General features: G+C 39.2%; 1 protein-coding gene across 1 annotated transcript in view; it reads right to left on the bottom strand.

The window, feature by feature from the left end:
- FBXO42 (F-box protein 42) overlaps positions 1-16,206 on the bottom strand; it is an 84,470-nt gene extending 68,264 nt beyond the window's left edge. The window contains exon 1 of the mRNA XM_061187068.1: positions 15,985-16,206. The gene's annotated coding sequence lies outside the window, so the exon portion shown is untranslated. The remainder of the gene's footprint in view (positions 1-15,984) is intronic.
- Positions 16,207-16,668: the final 462 nt, after the last annotated feature.

Below are 16,668 nucleotides of genomic sequence, written 5' to 3'. Positions count from 1 at the left end.
CTATCTCAATCAGTTATGGATCAAAAAATATAAAAAATGGCAAAGAGAAAAAGGAAACAAGATTACATTGTCATCACTCCCATGGACAAAATAAAAATAGCAAAACTTCAAATTCATTTTAAAGAAATTTCTGAAATTTTCCAACTTCATTTTAGTGCTATTTTGATTCCTCAAATTCAGTATACTTCTTGATGACTATATATGTTCCCCTTGGTGTCTACTATCTCTCTGTCCCCTCATTTTGAGGTTCCTTTCTCCTTTGATACCCCAAATGTTGAGGTGGACCCCAAAATTCCATTTTTGCCTTCTTTGCCCTTGCTACATTTTCTCCTTAGAGAATCACATGGTTTCAAATATGACTACTAAGAGAGCGACTTGCTAGACTGTGAGATCCTTGAGGTTACAGACTGATGTGTCCATGTTCTATGCCTGGTATAAGGCAAATTCAATGAAACATTTGTTCAGAAAGATGGATGGATGGACAGACGGATGGACAAATTAATCACTCCAAAATTCTAGGCCTGATATTCCTGGACTACCTATCTGCATCTTCTTATTTTCAACTGCCTTCTAGACAGCTGACACCAAACTCCTGTTGAACATTTTCCCAGCTACCCGCTTATCTTCCTTCCTTCCATTTACCTGACTCAAAACCTAGAAGTCCCCTTTTATTTTTCCTTTTCTCTTTCCTCTCATATCTAATTAGTTGACAGATTTCTCATATTATCCCTTCCTTCCAATTACCTCACTGCTACTCTAAAGGCCAAAATCATCTCTCAACTAAACTACTGCAATGAAGAGAATTAGCTGGTTTTCCCACTGCTTACTCCTTCCTTCCCCAATCTATCCTTTATTTCGATTCAGGATTAATCTTCATGGTGCAAATCTAGATCATTGAGTCCTCAGTGCCAATTCTTTAATATTCAAGGTCTTTAACGTTGCATTTTTTTGTTTTTTATTTTTTATTGTAGTAAAATACACATAAAACTTAACGTTTTAATCATTTTAAAGTATACATTTCAATGGCATTATCCATCTCCAGAACTTTTTCATCATCCCAAATGGAAACTCCATACCCATTAAATACTAACTCCTGGGCTTCCCTGGTGGCACAGTGGTTAAGAATCCACCTGCTAATGCAGAGGACACGGGTTCAAGCCCTGGTCCGGGAAGATCCCACATGCTGCGGAGCAACTAAGCCTGTGCGCCACAACTACTCAGCCCCCGTGCCACAACTACTGAAGCCCACGCGCCTAAAGCCTGTGCTCCACAACAAGAGAAGCCCGCAAACCGCAAGGAAGAGTGGCCCCCACTCAAGGCAACTGGAGAAAGCCCACGCGCAGCAACGAGGACCCAATGCAGCCAAAAATAAATAAAATTTTTTTAAAAAGACCCTATTTCCAAATAAAGTCACATTAAAAAAAAAATACTAATTCCCCTCAGCTCCCGGTAACTACTATTCTACTTTCTGTCTCTATGAATTGGACTACTCTCTAGGTATCTCATGTAAGTGGAATCACAAAACATTTGTCCTTCTGTGTCTGGTTTATTTTACTTATTAACATAACATCTTCTAGCTTCACCCATGTTGTAGTATGTGTCAGAATTTCATTCCTTTTGAAGGCTGAATAATATTTCATTGTATGTATATACCGCATTTTATTCTATTCCATTCCATCCCTTCATCAGTTGATGGACATTTGCTGTTTTCACCTTTTGGCTACTGTGAATATGTTACTATGAACACTGATATACAAATATCTGTTTCAGTTCTTGCTCTCAATTCTTTTGGATAGACACCTAGAAATGGAACTGCTAGATCATACGGTAACTCTTTAATTTTTTTTTTTTTTTTTAATTTTTGGCTGCGTTGGGTCTTCGTTGCTGCGTGCAGGCTTTCTCTAGTTGTGGCGAGCAGGGGCTACTCTTTGTTGCAGTGCGTGGGCTTCTCATTCCAGTGGCTTCTCTTGTTGCGGAGCACAGGCTCTAGGCACGCAGGCTTCAGTAGTTCTGGCTCGCGGGCTCTAGACCGCAGGCTCAGTAGTTGTGGCGCACGGGCCCAGCTGCTCCGAGGCATGTGGGATCTTCCCAGACCAGCGTTCGAACCCGTGTCCCCTGCATTGGCAGGTGGATTCTTAACCACTGCGCCACCAGGGAAGTCCCTTGTTTAATTTTTTGAAGAACTGTCTTCCACAGCTGGTATATCATTTTAAAGTCAACACAATCTGGGTCTAACCTCTCTTTCTGTGTATCTCTCCCTACTGCAGTCTAGTCTTCTATCATTCAGCCAAACTGAATCTCAGCAGAGCCTCTTCCTTCCTACCTCTAAAATCCTTTGTCCTTGCTGCTCTCTGTTTGGGAAACAATTTCCTACGTGCAAATCTACCCATCCTTCGAGGTTAGCTCAAGCACCACCTACTGTGGAAAACATTCCCTGATTTCTCCAACTAGAAGGAATCTCTTTTTCTGAATTCCCTTTATATTTCCCTCTCACTTTCTACCATATATAATAATCAGGTACACATCTTTCTCAGCAAGTATGTCTAATTCATGTATATACTGCCTTCAGCAACTAGCAAGTAGTAGACAATAGGTAAATGAATAGAATGGATCAATGACAAAGGAATAAAGATAAATTTTAAGATAAAAATAATTCAAAATTTCCGATCAAGTTGAGGACTGTCAAGGAAAACTAAATCATACCTGTTAAAATCTTTTTTAAAGTGTTATCTATCAACATTTTAAATGCACAGGCCAGATGACTCAGACATTCTAGTTCTAGAAATATGTCTGAAGTAAACCTTGGCACAATTGCAAAAAAGGTGTTCTATGCAGCACTGTTTTAACAGCAAATTTAAAAAATAAATACAAACAAGCCAAATGTCCATTCACAGGGGAGTAGACAAACATATTATGACACAACCACAATCTTAAGTAGCTGTTAAAAGGAGGTGGACAATACTCTACAACATATTACAAATTTAAAAAGCCATTTCTGCCTAAAAATGCAGAAGTGAATTTTTTTTGTATCCACAGAGAAAATTTCATTTCAAACTGTCAAAAGTAGTTATCTGTGGTAGTTTGTAAAAAAGGATTCACTTATGTGAATTGATTACAACAAGCATCTATTCTGTAATTTGCAAAAATGTCTCCCAAATTTTCAGTAAATTCAACTTGGTTCTGATTTTTAAATGTAAAAATACATATTTAAAAGTAGAATGGGGACTTCCCTGGTGGTCCGGTGGTTAAGAATCCGCCTTCCAATGCAGGGGATGCGAGTTTGATCCCTGGTCAGGGAACTAAGATCCCACATGCTGCAGGGCAACTAAGCCTGCGTGCCACAACTACTGAGCCCACACACCACAACTAGAGAGAAGCCCGCGCGCTGCAACAAACAGCCCACATGCCGCAACTAAGACCCAAAGCAGCCAAAAATAAATAAATAAATATAAATAAAAGTAGACTATTCTACAGTGTAATTTTATTTCATTAAAATATTTATTTACCTATCTACCTATCTATCTATTTGGCTGCACCAGGTCTTAGCTGCAGCACGCGGGATCTTCATTGCCACATGCCAGATCTTTAGTTGCAGCATGCAGGATCTAGTTCCCTGACCAGGGATCAAACCCGGGCTCCCTGCATTGGGAGCCCAGAGTCTTAGCCACTGGACCACCAGGGAAGTCCCCTCTACAGTCTAATTTTAAAACAAAAGACATCCAGGAGACTGTATAATATTCCTGCCAAAAATAAATATAACAAAACTAGCAATTTTGTAATATTTAGAAACAAAGTGCACAGTGGTTTAGATATTACAGCTATGTATCTTTAAGTAGAGGAGAAAAAAACAAACTCTGTATAAATGGGTGTTTTCCAAAGAAAACTAAGCATCAAGGTTTTTTGTTTTTAATTGAGGTATAGTTGATGTACAATATCATATAAGTTTTATATAAGTTTCAGGTATACAACATAGTGATTCACAATTTTTAAAGGTTATTATAAAATATTGGCTATATTCTCTGTGTTGTACAATATACCCTTGTAGTTTATATATTTTATACACAGTAGTATGTACTTCTTAATCCTCTACCCCTATCTTGACCCTCGCCCCTCCCCTCTCCCACTGGTAACCACTAGTTTGTTCTCTATATCTGAGTCTGTTTCTTTTTTGTTATATTCACTAGTTTGCTGTATTTTTTAGATTCCACATATAAGTGATATAATACAGTATTTGTCTTTCTCTGACTTATTTCACTAAGCATAATACCCTCCAAGTCCATCCATGTTGTCACAAATGGCAAAATTTCATTCGTTTTTATGGCTGAGTAGTATTACAGTGTGTGTGTGTGTACCACATCTTCTTTATCCATTCATCCACTGATGAACACTTAGGTTGCTTTCATATCTTGGCTGTCATAAATAATGCTGCTATGAACACTGAGGTGCATATATCTTTTTGAATTAATGTTTGTTTTCTTTAAAAAAAAAATCAAGGTTTAATACTACAGCTAAAATTATTCAAAACTTGCCAGAATTTTTTTGCGCTCTACTTCTTTAAAAAGAAAATCTATACAATAAATGGATACATCTCTAATATTGACCAGAAGAAGACAACAAAAGAATACACGAAGTATGATTCCATTTATGTAAAGCTGACAAACAGGCAAAACTGAACTACTGTTTAGATACACACATAGGTGATAAAACTATCAAGAAAAGCAAGGAAATTATCATGAGACAAGACAGTAGTTACTTCTAAGACAGGAAATGGTTGTAATCAAAGAGGGGTACACTGGAAGTACCTCTGAGGCACTGGCAATATTCTATCACTTGACCTGGATGGCAGTTACACAGATGTTTGCTTATAATTATTCTTTACACTATACATATTTTATGCACTCTTCTGAATTTCTCACAATATAAAAAAATCTACCTAAATCTAACTTTTAATAGTATTTAATAATATCACGTAAATACTTCTGCAGGTAAACTTTTATTCTGAACATGTGCTCACATATTTGATCTAAAATAGCTTTAGCTAATAGTGCACAGCAAAACCAACCTGCCGAAGGTAAAAAGAACAACGAAATCATTAGGAACTCAGACAAAAAGAAAATCTCTTAAGGTGCCAATGCTTCTCAAATTTTAATGTGGATCTCAAACTACAGATTCAGATTCAGTAGGCCTGGAGTGGGACCTGACATTCTGCACTCTAGCCCTGGTGATGCCAATGCTGCCGGTCCATGGACTCTGAGTACCAGCTTCTTAAGAAATCATTCAAGTGCAGCTGGTGTCAAGACTAGCTGAGAGGAAAGGGAATCAACAGGTTTTAAGAGTTTGTGCCAAGCGCCTTATCTCATTTAACCCTACCTCAATTCTATCAGGGACATATTATCAGTTATGTTTTACAGATGAAGATTATGAGGCCCAGATAAATTCATTTGCCCACAATTAGCCAGCTTTGTAAAAAGAAAAGGAACCAGAACTGGAACCCAATATGTTCTGAAGTCTCTAGGAAGGAATTCACTAAATGTGAGCAAATGAGAAGCATGGTGAAAACAGTGTTTCAGGAAGCAGAATTCAAAGCACTCTACAATTGCACGGTATTCCTATCAAATCTCTCAGTTTGCATATAGAACCAGCATCCTCACTGACACAAAAATATTCTGCAAAGAACATAATACATTTTGACAAGATGCTGTAAGAGAATGGAAATTTTCATTTCTACTTATATTTTTTTCTGGTGGTGGTCAGAGCAAAGGAATTCATGAAGGGTAAATAATGTCCTGACTACTCCCTATCCTCAGGAAACCTAAAGGACAATGGCATATGCACATGAAGTAAATCTTGTTTCACAAGCTTGCTTGATTAAAAAAAAAAAAAAAAAAAAATCACCTAGTAGGTACACTTCCTAGAGACTGTTTCAGAAAACAGGGATGGGTCCAGGAACCTTAATTTTTTTAACAAGCACCTGAGCAGATTCAAGTTTAGAAAACCCTCAGTAGTACTTCTAAAACTTAACCTTATGTTCTCGTTTATAGTTTTCCTATGCCTTACATACTTTACTGAGCAATAGGTTTAAAATATGGCTAATAAAACTCTCAGAAAAATATAAAATATTATAGCAGGAGATCTTAGAGATTATGGAGCAATTTAACCCTTATTCTACAAATGAGGAAACTGAAGTCCGAAAACTTAGGTGACTTCCTTAAGGTCATGTATTTAGTGGCAAAACAGAACCTGTATCAGCTCAATGCTCTTTCTAACACACATACCAAAATCTATTTTAAAGTAGGGTTTGTTTTTTTTTTTTTGGCCACGCCACATGGCTTGTGAGATCTTAGTTCCCAAACCAGGGATTGAACCCAGGCCCTCGGCAGTGAAAGTGCCGAGTCCTAACTACTGGACCGCAAGGGAATTCCCACCAAAATCTATTTTTAAAAGATCAGCAGTAAAGCATTACTTACTGATTACCATCAAAAAGTGACTAGTTGAACAAATCTGGCACATCCACACAATGAAGCTGCGAATATGATTAGGGATTACCTCTGTTCCAATAAGGCATAATTTCTAGGATATATTAAGTGAAAAGAAATGCTGAACAGTGTACATAATATGGCAACCTTTTGTGTAAGAAAGGATAAAAAAGAATATATGTAGATATTTGTTTGTTTTTGCAAAAAGAAACACTGTAAGGATAAACCAGAAACTAATAAAAATTAGGAAGAGGATGATCCAAGCACCAGCCACGTGGCATATCTTAGCAATTCCCCCTCTTGGTCCCAGATCTGAAAGTGGCAGCAGTGCTTGAGGTCGTGGGTGACCCCCCTCTCCATTTTCTTTAAAAGGTTTGGTAATACCATCTATCCCTTTTGGTCCCAACTCTTGAGGTAATAGTTTCGCCCTAGTTACTTTATTTATTTTTTAATATTTATTTATTTACTTGGTTGTGTCGGGTCTTAGTTGTGGCATGCAGGATCTTTGTTGCAGTGAGTGGACTCTTTAGTTGCAGCATGCAAACTCTTAGTTGTGGCATGCTTGTGGGATCTAGTTCCCTGACCAGGGATCGAACCTGGGCCCCCTGCATTGGGAGCGCGGAATCTTAGCCACTGGACCACCAGGGAAGTCCCAGTTTCACCCTAGTTATTAATCTTTAAGTCACCCTGTCTTACTCTTTTTTGCTCTCTCAGTCTTGCAACCTATATTAAGTCTCCTCTATTTGAAATATCTAGTATGTTTTCCATTTTCTTGACTGGATGTTGACAGAATGTTCTAAGGGTAAAAAGGATCACAAATAAATTTTAAATTTACCTCAGTAATTTTGTTAGTAACAACATGAATACTATATTTTTAAAAGTTACGTATGGGACTTCCCTGGTAGTCCAGTAATTAAGACTCCATGCTCCCAATGCACGGGGGCCGAGGTTCAATGCCTGGTCAGGGAACTAGATCCTGCATGTTGCAACTAAGATCCCGTGCGCAGCAACGAAGATCCCGCGTGCTGCAACAAAGACCCGACACAGCCAAATAAATAAATAAATAAATAAATAAAATTTTTTAAAATAAATATTTTTAAAAAATAAAAATAAAAGTTACGTATACTGTAGTATAGAACAAATAAACATGAACAGTACTAAAAAATAAGATTTTCAGTTTAAGGAAAGAGAGACAAATATAAAATCTAAAGAAAAGAACCCTGTAAAGATTCAAATTAAATTGGAAATATCAATATGAAGTTTTGATTTCTAAGAAACGTATTTTCTCTCTCTGCCCATTGAAAGGACCTAGAAATAATGAAGACCCAGTAAGCAATGAGCATTCCTAGCACTCAGATCTTGGTTTCTAATGGCATTCTCTGTAAAAGTAACTAGGTCTTCCTCGAAAAATGACTGATTTCGGGTCAAGAACAGAGAGAGTACAAGGTGCACCTGGAAAATCTTGCGAGAGAAAACAACCCAAACACCAAAGGGCACACGGGGCACGTCAAAAGGACACACAATACTAGCCTGAAGACACTCATACTGGTGAAAGTTCTGCGTTAAAGAGACTAATGGCTGTAACTAACTGTAAAATAATGAATAAATAAAAATTCATGTGCCTACAATGATACAGAAAATAGCAAAGAAACTCATTTGCTACCACTGATGTGACCAATTCTTCACCAAGAAAATTTACAATGAAAAGCAAAGAATTAAACAAAACACCCTGCCTTATTAGGAGAGACTTTTAGTAGTTAATTCTCAGTTGATTCTCATTTATTAGCCAGCTAATAAATGTGGAAGGAATACAACAATAACAATCATCCTTTTGCAACCTCCAGTGAAACAACTGATTCAGGCAAGGATCTCTGATGGACTTTAAAACCAACAGGTGAAAGATGGAATAGAGTAATTGTGTTGTATTAAATTGCTACCCACAGATTACTTGATCCATGTAAAGGGAAACCTTTACAATGGAAAGATCTAGGACTTGCACATTAACCAAGTGATCAAATTCAGCATCATTATAATGGCAAAAGCTGACATCAAGTGTGATACAATTTGAATACACAGTATCACAAAGGATTGCAAATTGTCAACTGTCTTAAAAGGTGATAAAGGAAGGAATTAATTGACACAAGGAAATAGTAAGACAAATCATGAATGTGGAAGAGTCTACCAGAGAACCAGATTGGTCTCTTCAAAAAGTCAGCGTCATTGAGCGAAAGAAAAAAGAAAAAAACAACAAATGGGGGGAAGGGTAGGAGGCTATTTTAGATTATGAAGCAAAAACTAAACAACAGCCAAATGCAATTTGAGAATCCCAACTGGATCCTGGTTCGTACTTTAGGCCTTTGCGCTAGCTGTTCCTTATGTCCCCAAAACTTAGCATTAAACATTCTGCCTTGTGTCTTTCAGCCTGAATATCACCTTCTCACTGAGGCCTTCTCTAAACCAATCTCAATTAGTCTTCCCTTTTAGCTAACTCTCTTTTATTTTCTTTGAAGTATTTATTACTGTCTGAAGTTTTGTTCATTCATTAACTGCTTTCTTCATTCTCGATAAGATCCTGGAAATCAGAGCCCTTGCCTATTCTGTCCACTGTAACCCTAATATCTCGAACCATGCCTAGCACACAGCATTCAATAAATGTTTTTTGAATGAATGGACCAATGAACAAAAAGGCAAGAAAGACTCAACAGACACTTAGGATCATGCAATGCCTCAGAAAGCTCATGAAGAACATCAGCCCATAAGAATGAAATGCATACACTGAATGAATATTTGAGTGCCTAATATGTAAGTACTAAATGTGCATATAAGACACTAAAAATATTACATATGAATTATACTGCATGATATATCCCTTTTAAGTATTTGGCAGGAATTAATTAGCACAGTAATTTTCTTTTTGGATATTAACTTTAACCTAATTGTGCAAGGGCAACAGTGGTTAAGTGGTGGAGCATACAGGAGATACTCTACAGAGCTAGATAGAGTAGTTAATGAAAAAAATGCCTCCTACCTAGGAAAATGAATATTCCAGTTATAAAAAGGAACATGATATACATGAGAGGCAGTGAGACTAGTCTGGTTTGAACAGACTGCATGATGGGTGTCATGTAAAATAAGGCTGGAAAGGTAGGTACAATGAGGGCCAAATGGAGAGCTTCAAAGATAAGTAAGGCAGTAGGCAATAATGAGTTACCATAGTTTCCCGATCAGAGGGGAAACATTCAGATCGTAGTCCCTTAAGATTGGTCTGTTGTAATACTGTCACTTCAATCTTAATCATTTCCAAAAATTACCAAGAAGAAAAACTCAAATAACAGCAAATACTTCCTATGCAGTGTTTACCATGTGTTAGACATTTAGCTAAATATTGCACATGTATGTCATGCAGTAGGAATTGTAACTCCCATTTTGAAGATGAGGGAGGCTGAGATCATACAACTAGTAAGTAGCAGAGCCCTGGCAACAAGACTAATTAAGAACTATAGCAATACTTCAGTCTGCCCTCAGCTCATAAAAGCCTGGTCTAGAGTCATGTCAGCAAGTGTAACGAGGAGCAGGGAAATCTAAGGGATACTGAGGAAGATAATACAGATCTACATGGCAGGATACAAAAGATTTTTTTTGAAAAAAAGAGTATTAACAAAAGACTCCCAGTTTCATGGTCTATCAGACCAGAATAAAAGTATTCTATCTACAGAAATGGGAATACTGAGAAGGGAACTTGGTTAGTAAAGGTTTTTATGTTAAGGGAGGTAAGAGGTGAAACAATGGACTCAGTTGTGAACACGTGGACAGTGGAGTTAGAGGATATGCTCTATAAAGTCCCTGGAAAACCAAGAGGCATAAAAGAAAGATCACATCTAGATGGATTTAAGAGACATAAGGGCAGTGGTATCAAATGAAGACATGAATAAGCCCAGTTCTCCAATCAAAGACAGAAAGGGAAGCACAGGGGAAACCAGAAAACATGTATTCCTGCTACAGGTATGTCTGCACACAGGACAAGTATGCCACTGGACTACGCTATGAGGAAGCTAGGAGACAAGTTCCCCTTGTCCCAGTTTCAATGTTCCATGAAACAATGTAATAATAATGTTTAAGATTTAAGTGTTTACTATATGCTAGGCAATGTGCTGAGAGGTTCACACGTATTCCCACATTTAATTGTCCCAAAACGTGGGCATCATCCTCATTTTATAGATGAAAAAACTGAGGCTTAGAGAACCTAAGGTCCATACCCAAGGAAAGTAGCAGAACTAGGGTAGGGGCCTGGGACTACCTGGGGTCAAAGCCTATGATCTTAATTACTTTATTGAAATAAATAATTATCAAGCCAGCCCACAGAGCATATGTAAACCATTAAGCTTCCTCTGTGTGTGTGTTTATACCTTGACATAAAAATTGCCATTTTAACCATTTTCAAATATGCAGTTCAGTGGCATCAAGTACATTCACATTGTTGTGCAACCATCACCACCATCCATCTTCAGAACTTTGATCCCAAACTAAAACTCCATATCCATTAAAAGGTAACTCCCCTTTCCCTCCTCTCCTCAGCCCCTGGCAACTACCATTCTACTTTCTCTATGAATTAGACTATTCTAGGTACCTCATACAAGTGTAATCATACAATATTTGTTCTTTTGTGGCTTATTTCACCTACCATAATGTCTTCAAGATTCATTACCATTAAGTTACTTATAAGTTAAATAAAATGTGAAATTCTAACGCACACATCATTATGCAGCTCTATGGGGAATTATATTCCAAAATTCCATTATGATTTATGAAACACACTTGGAAGAGAGAACTGCATTTACTGGAAAAAAAAAAAAAAAGGGGGGGGGAGGTAAGGAAGACAGACAAATCAAAATTTGAAGGACCCACAGGAAAGTAAAACTTCAGATTCAGTAATAAGGAAGACAGCAGCTTGCTTGATTTTGACTAGACTGAAGGATCTATCTAAGTATCTCAAAGCAAAAGCTAAGAAAGCAGTCCTGCAGAACAGACTGCAAACATAACACTGCTGGATCAACCAAGAAAAGACAAGACACTGTCGCTTTTTGGCAAAACACAGCAAGACAACTAGCAAAAAAGTTTTAAAAATAAATACTGAAACAGAAGGATAAATTCCATTTTCCCTTGATTTGCATCTGAAAAACCAGCAGATGGGAGAGGCAACATTTAGTAAAACTGTATTGATCAATTTATAATTAACATCAATCTTTCTCCAAACAATGCACCAAGAGGTTCATTCTGGAAAAAAATTTCTTGTTCTCTAGATAGTAACATGAATCCAACATTTAAGATGAGAATAATAAAGGAAACACAAATTTGGAAGAGTATGCCATACCAGCGAATTCCTTAAAATAGGTGAAATAAAAGTATCCTAAATGTTAAATATTCTAAGGGAATATTAGTAGCTAAAACTGGAACTTGTTTGTCTTTATAGAAATTAAATGAATTGGGACTTCCCTGGTGGTGCAGGGGTTAAGAATCCGTCTGACAATGCAGGGGACACGGGTTCGAGCCCTGGTCCAGGAAGATCCCACATGCCGTGGAGCAACTAAGCCTGAGTGCCACAACTACTGAGCCTGCCCTCTAGAGCCCACAAGCCACAACTACTGAGCCCCCGTGCCACAACTACTGAAGCCCGCGTGCCTAGAGCCCGTGCTCCGCAACAAAGAGAAGCCACTGCAATGAGAAGCCCGCACACCACAACGAAGAGTAGCCCCTGCTCACCGCAACTAGAGAAAGCCGGGGCACAGCAACGAAGACCCAACGCAGCCAGGAAAAAAAAAAAGAAAGAAATTAAATGAACTACCTGAAATCTATGTATTACTAGGAGACAAGAGAAAATATGTTACTATCTAAGCTAAGTTACTGTCCAGAGTAGTAAAATTTTACAAGTAACTATTCTTTTATATAATATCTGTACATTTATCAGATTTATATATATAAACAAGCATCAAAGTACCACAGGATACTTCCACCTTTGAAGCAAAACAGAACAGCAACACTAGAAAAAATTAAATAAAAAGCCTAGGAGAAAACTTTGGAAATTAAAAAGTAGAAACAATACAGGAAGAATCAGAATTCAAAGCAAATTCGCTTTCCAATACATGCCTGAGTAAGTAAGCACAAAATTAAGCTATATAGGAGTACCACTAATTTTACAAGACATTTAGAAGAATGTCACAAGAAACAATTTTAAAAATAAGCGGTAGTGTTATGAGCTTCATACTGGGCAATTTTAAAATGACTTGTCTGTAGGTCATATCTTTCTACATGTGACAAACTGTCACAATATAGAAGAATGAACAAACACATCACCTTCACTTTCTTGTCAACCACTACCTTAAAGCACTCATGTTCAGTTAAGATACAGATGGTATGTGTTCAATACTGCACCACTTACAGATTCTACTCAATCCAAAAATCTGTAAAATTTCTGCAATGTAGGTGACAACATGCTAAATTAATTATAAAATACCACAGCACTAAGATGAGGAACTTGCATTGAACAGAAGTTTAATATCAGAGATGCTAAGCAGCCTCAATCTACATAAATAGATTCTATAAAATAGTTTAGTATACTTCTGGCTTAAACTGTCAGCTTCACCTCAAAAGGAGAAGGACCTTCTTGTTTTATTTATTACTGGGAGACAGGAGACAGTACTAATCACTTACAGTTATTGGGAGACAGGAGACAGTACTAATCACTTACAGCTGTCATTCTAAGGGACTGACAACTAAACATTTATTAACCGAATGTGATCAAATTCAAATCATACAGTACTTTTTGTGGCAGTTTACAAAACAAAAATAAAAGCATCACCACTCTAGAGCTGTCACCACTTAGTAATCGGAGATATTTTAAATTGCAGCTGCAATGTTTGTGTTTATTGCCTGTGCATATGACTCACTCTCAAAAAGGTTCTCCCAAGACTCTGGTGGATTTTTGAGAATGCAGAAACCATAACTGGGGCATACTGTGTGGGAAGTGTCATGACAATGAATGAATAAAAGAGGAAAAGAACTCGTGACAGAAAATTTTTAAGTTTTTATAAAAAGCAGGTTGCTCACAAAAGGCATATTTTTCTGCAGAATAATAGGAAAGGTTGGGGAAAGCCATCCTGGCTCTGAGAAGCCTTCCTTGACTCCCTTGTTTGGATTCAGTGCATTTCTTACACTACAATATATTTAACTAGTTTCTCAGTCTGGCTCCCCGACCAGACTGCAGGCAACTTGAGACCAAAAGCTGTCTTATCTTAGAATCATCAGTACCCCCTTCCCAAAATGTCCAGCACACAGAGGGCTCTCAATAGGTATTTTCATAAAACTGGTTATTGAATAATCAATCTTACATTCACCTTCTATTTTACAAAGCACTTTCACAAACATTACTCTTTTGCTTCACATTAACAATCTTGTGAAGTGGGAAGGGCATTATTTAAACAAATGGCTTCTAGTTTTATATAGACTGACTAAAACAACCCTGAAATCACAAAGATAATCACATATTTGTTCATCTTTGAGATAACTTCTCCTTGGGACCTCAATATTCTTGAAAACCTAAAGGTTTTGCTAGCATTTTCACAATGGGTAGCAATTACACAGCTCTGAGTCCTATAGAATTTAACTATATAAAGCAGTGTTACAGAAGGCTCTTCTAGAAATCAGACATTTAAGAAGCATCCTAAGCTATTTTTCCTGATCCTCTTTTTTTGTGACTCTGAGAAGGCAAGAAATTGCAAAAGGCAAAATGCTGGAGAGTGAATGATGTCATGGATGTCATGAAGTTGCATCAATATCTGATGATGATTTAGCACAACAATGCAACACATTATGCCAAGAAGTATAATGTCAAACCACCAGGATGTTTTACTGCATTAATTTCATGACTCTTTATTAGCAAATTGAAATGTAGAGTGGCTCTCCAATTGTCTAAAATGGAGAAGTTGTTGGTTTAGGTTTATGTCCTTAGCAAAGGCACTAAGAAAATGTACAAATCTCCATGGAAAAGGCTTTAAGAAAAGAAAAAAATGGTCAAAAAATTAGCTACTATTAAACTAAACAGTTGTCATTTTAACAATTAAAAGCTTTTTGAAGTACACAAAACACCCATGGGTCAATGTAGATAAAGTAATATATTCATACTAGGCTTGTCAAAAGCAAACAGTTACAGGATATAAAATGACAACATACAACAGAAAGGAAACCAGTCAGATTATACACATGAATACGCTCAAAATTAGGGATCTGAAACAGAGCACCACTATTCACTGTAAAAGCTATAGACTGAATCTTAAATGTTCAATTCTAAATGATGCTATTTCCTCTCAAATTTTCCTTGTCCCTTTAAATCCATGACGTCATCATTCTTAAGCACAAGCGAAACAAATTTAAGTTATAAAAGGTATTTGGTGTGTCCAAGCCAATGCTATCTCCTCAACAATTCCCCGTAGCACAACTGCAACTGAAGCCTTCATTCCTCAAGGAAGAGACCACAAGGCTTCAAACCGGCTTCCCTACTTGAAAGAAACAAAATCAAAGTCTCCAAATTAGCATTTGAACAACAACAAAAGTTGTTCTCAAAAAGCGTAAGTATAGTACAATGTCCCTGCCAGCAAGCGAGAACTGGTAATGTGTCTGAATCTTCACGCTGAGCAAATAGGAATCCCACCACAGAAAAGTCCAAAGACTCTGGCAATTTAGAAATAAAGTTTTTATTTTCCTAATAAAATTCGGGAGATTAACAGACAAAAGCAATTGGGTATTCCGAATCTTAACAATCCAAAGGTTTCAAAGGATCGAGAGGACTTCATTAGCCCCGAAGTTACTTTCCAGACACTATCAAGATCTTACGACTGTTTTTTTCTTCGTTTACAAATTGGTTCCCACCCTCCACGGTTCCCTTTGCACCAATTCTCACCAGAAGCCTTCCACGGTCACAACGTGGGCTGCTGTCTCAATCAAGGAGATCCGCAGTTCCTACTTCTCTGGGGGAACACTCAAAAAACTAAGGGGTAGGAAAGGCTGCTTGTGTTTCATTTTTTAAGCCAATTCCAAAATCTTCCTTTTGCAGCTTCAGAGATGCCGGCCCCTCGCCGCAGCCCCAATTTTGGAGGGCACCGAACTCCGGCTCCTCTCAAAAGGCGTTAAAGATTTGGGGGTGGGGTGGAAGATAATTTGACACCCCAGAGCCATCCTTACCCTGGTCACATACCCTTTCGTGGCTCCGGTGAGGGGACGAAAACCTCCGTGCTAGAGGGGAGAGGCCGGGTTCGCCCCCATCCCAAGGGCTGCCTGGAAAGGGGTTCTCCTCCTCCCTGCCTAACCCGGGGAGGCCGAGAATGACTACAGCAAGGCCCCCAGGCCAGCCGGCACCGACCCCCGCGCGGGGTGCAGGGCCTGCGCCGGACCCGTGGCATAAAGGGCATAAGCCGCCAGCTCCCCGCCGCGGCCCCGGGAGAGGAAGAGGCCTCACCTGGCCCAGCCAGCGCCACGCTCTCGGGTACGCTCCGCTGGCGAAGAAGGTGAGGGAGCCGGGGATAGGACCTGAGCAGAGGCGCTCCGCCCCAGGCCGCGCTTGCCGCACTCGGGATTCCTCACAGCTGGCGGGACACGGAGCCGCTCCGAGCCGCCATCTTCCTCCACTCTAACGCCGCAGCCACCTCCGCCGCCGTCACCGCCGCCGCCGCCGTTCCTGCTGCTCTGGCCGGGAGAAGACCGCACGGAGCGCGCATGCGCCGGGGACCGGCACACAGGACACACGCGCGCGCGCACACGTAAGTGCGGCGGGCCCGCGGCAGGCGGCCTACGGGGGGCGCCATGTTGGGAAGGTACAAGCCGCGGCCCGCCGCCCCCAACCCCCACCCCTCTGGTCCCCGGGAGATTCTCCGAGGTTGGAACGCCGCCTGGGGGAGCCAAGCTGGAGTGAGGAAACATTGCGCTTCCGCACCCGCTTTCTTCGGGTGCCTACAAACGGCATTAGAACTGCACTCACTCTCCTCTGCACTGCTAGGGACAACTGAGCAGTTTTTCCAACGGCTTGACTCTATGATAGATGTTAGACCGGGAATTAATTCATTTGTACCCCGAGGGCCCGATGAGCACAAGCGCTCTTGATGTCAACTGAAGGAGAGAAACTCAGTGCCTTGGTTATGCAACC

This window comes from Eubalaena glacialis, chromosome 3 (genome assembly GCF_028564815.1).
Source record: "Eubalaena glacialis isolate mEubGla1 chromosome 3, mEubGla1.1.hap2.+ XY, whole genome shotgun sequence".
NCBI classification, from domain to species: domain Eukaryota; kingdom Metazoa; phylum Chordata; class Mammalia; order Artiodactyla; family Balaenidae; genus Eubalaena; species Eubalaena glacialis.
The sequence above is the reverse complement of the archived record's forward strand: the minus strand, read 5'-3'. Positions and strand labels throughout refer to the sequence as shown.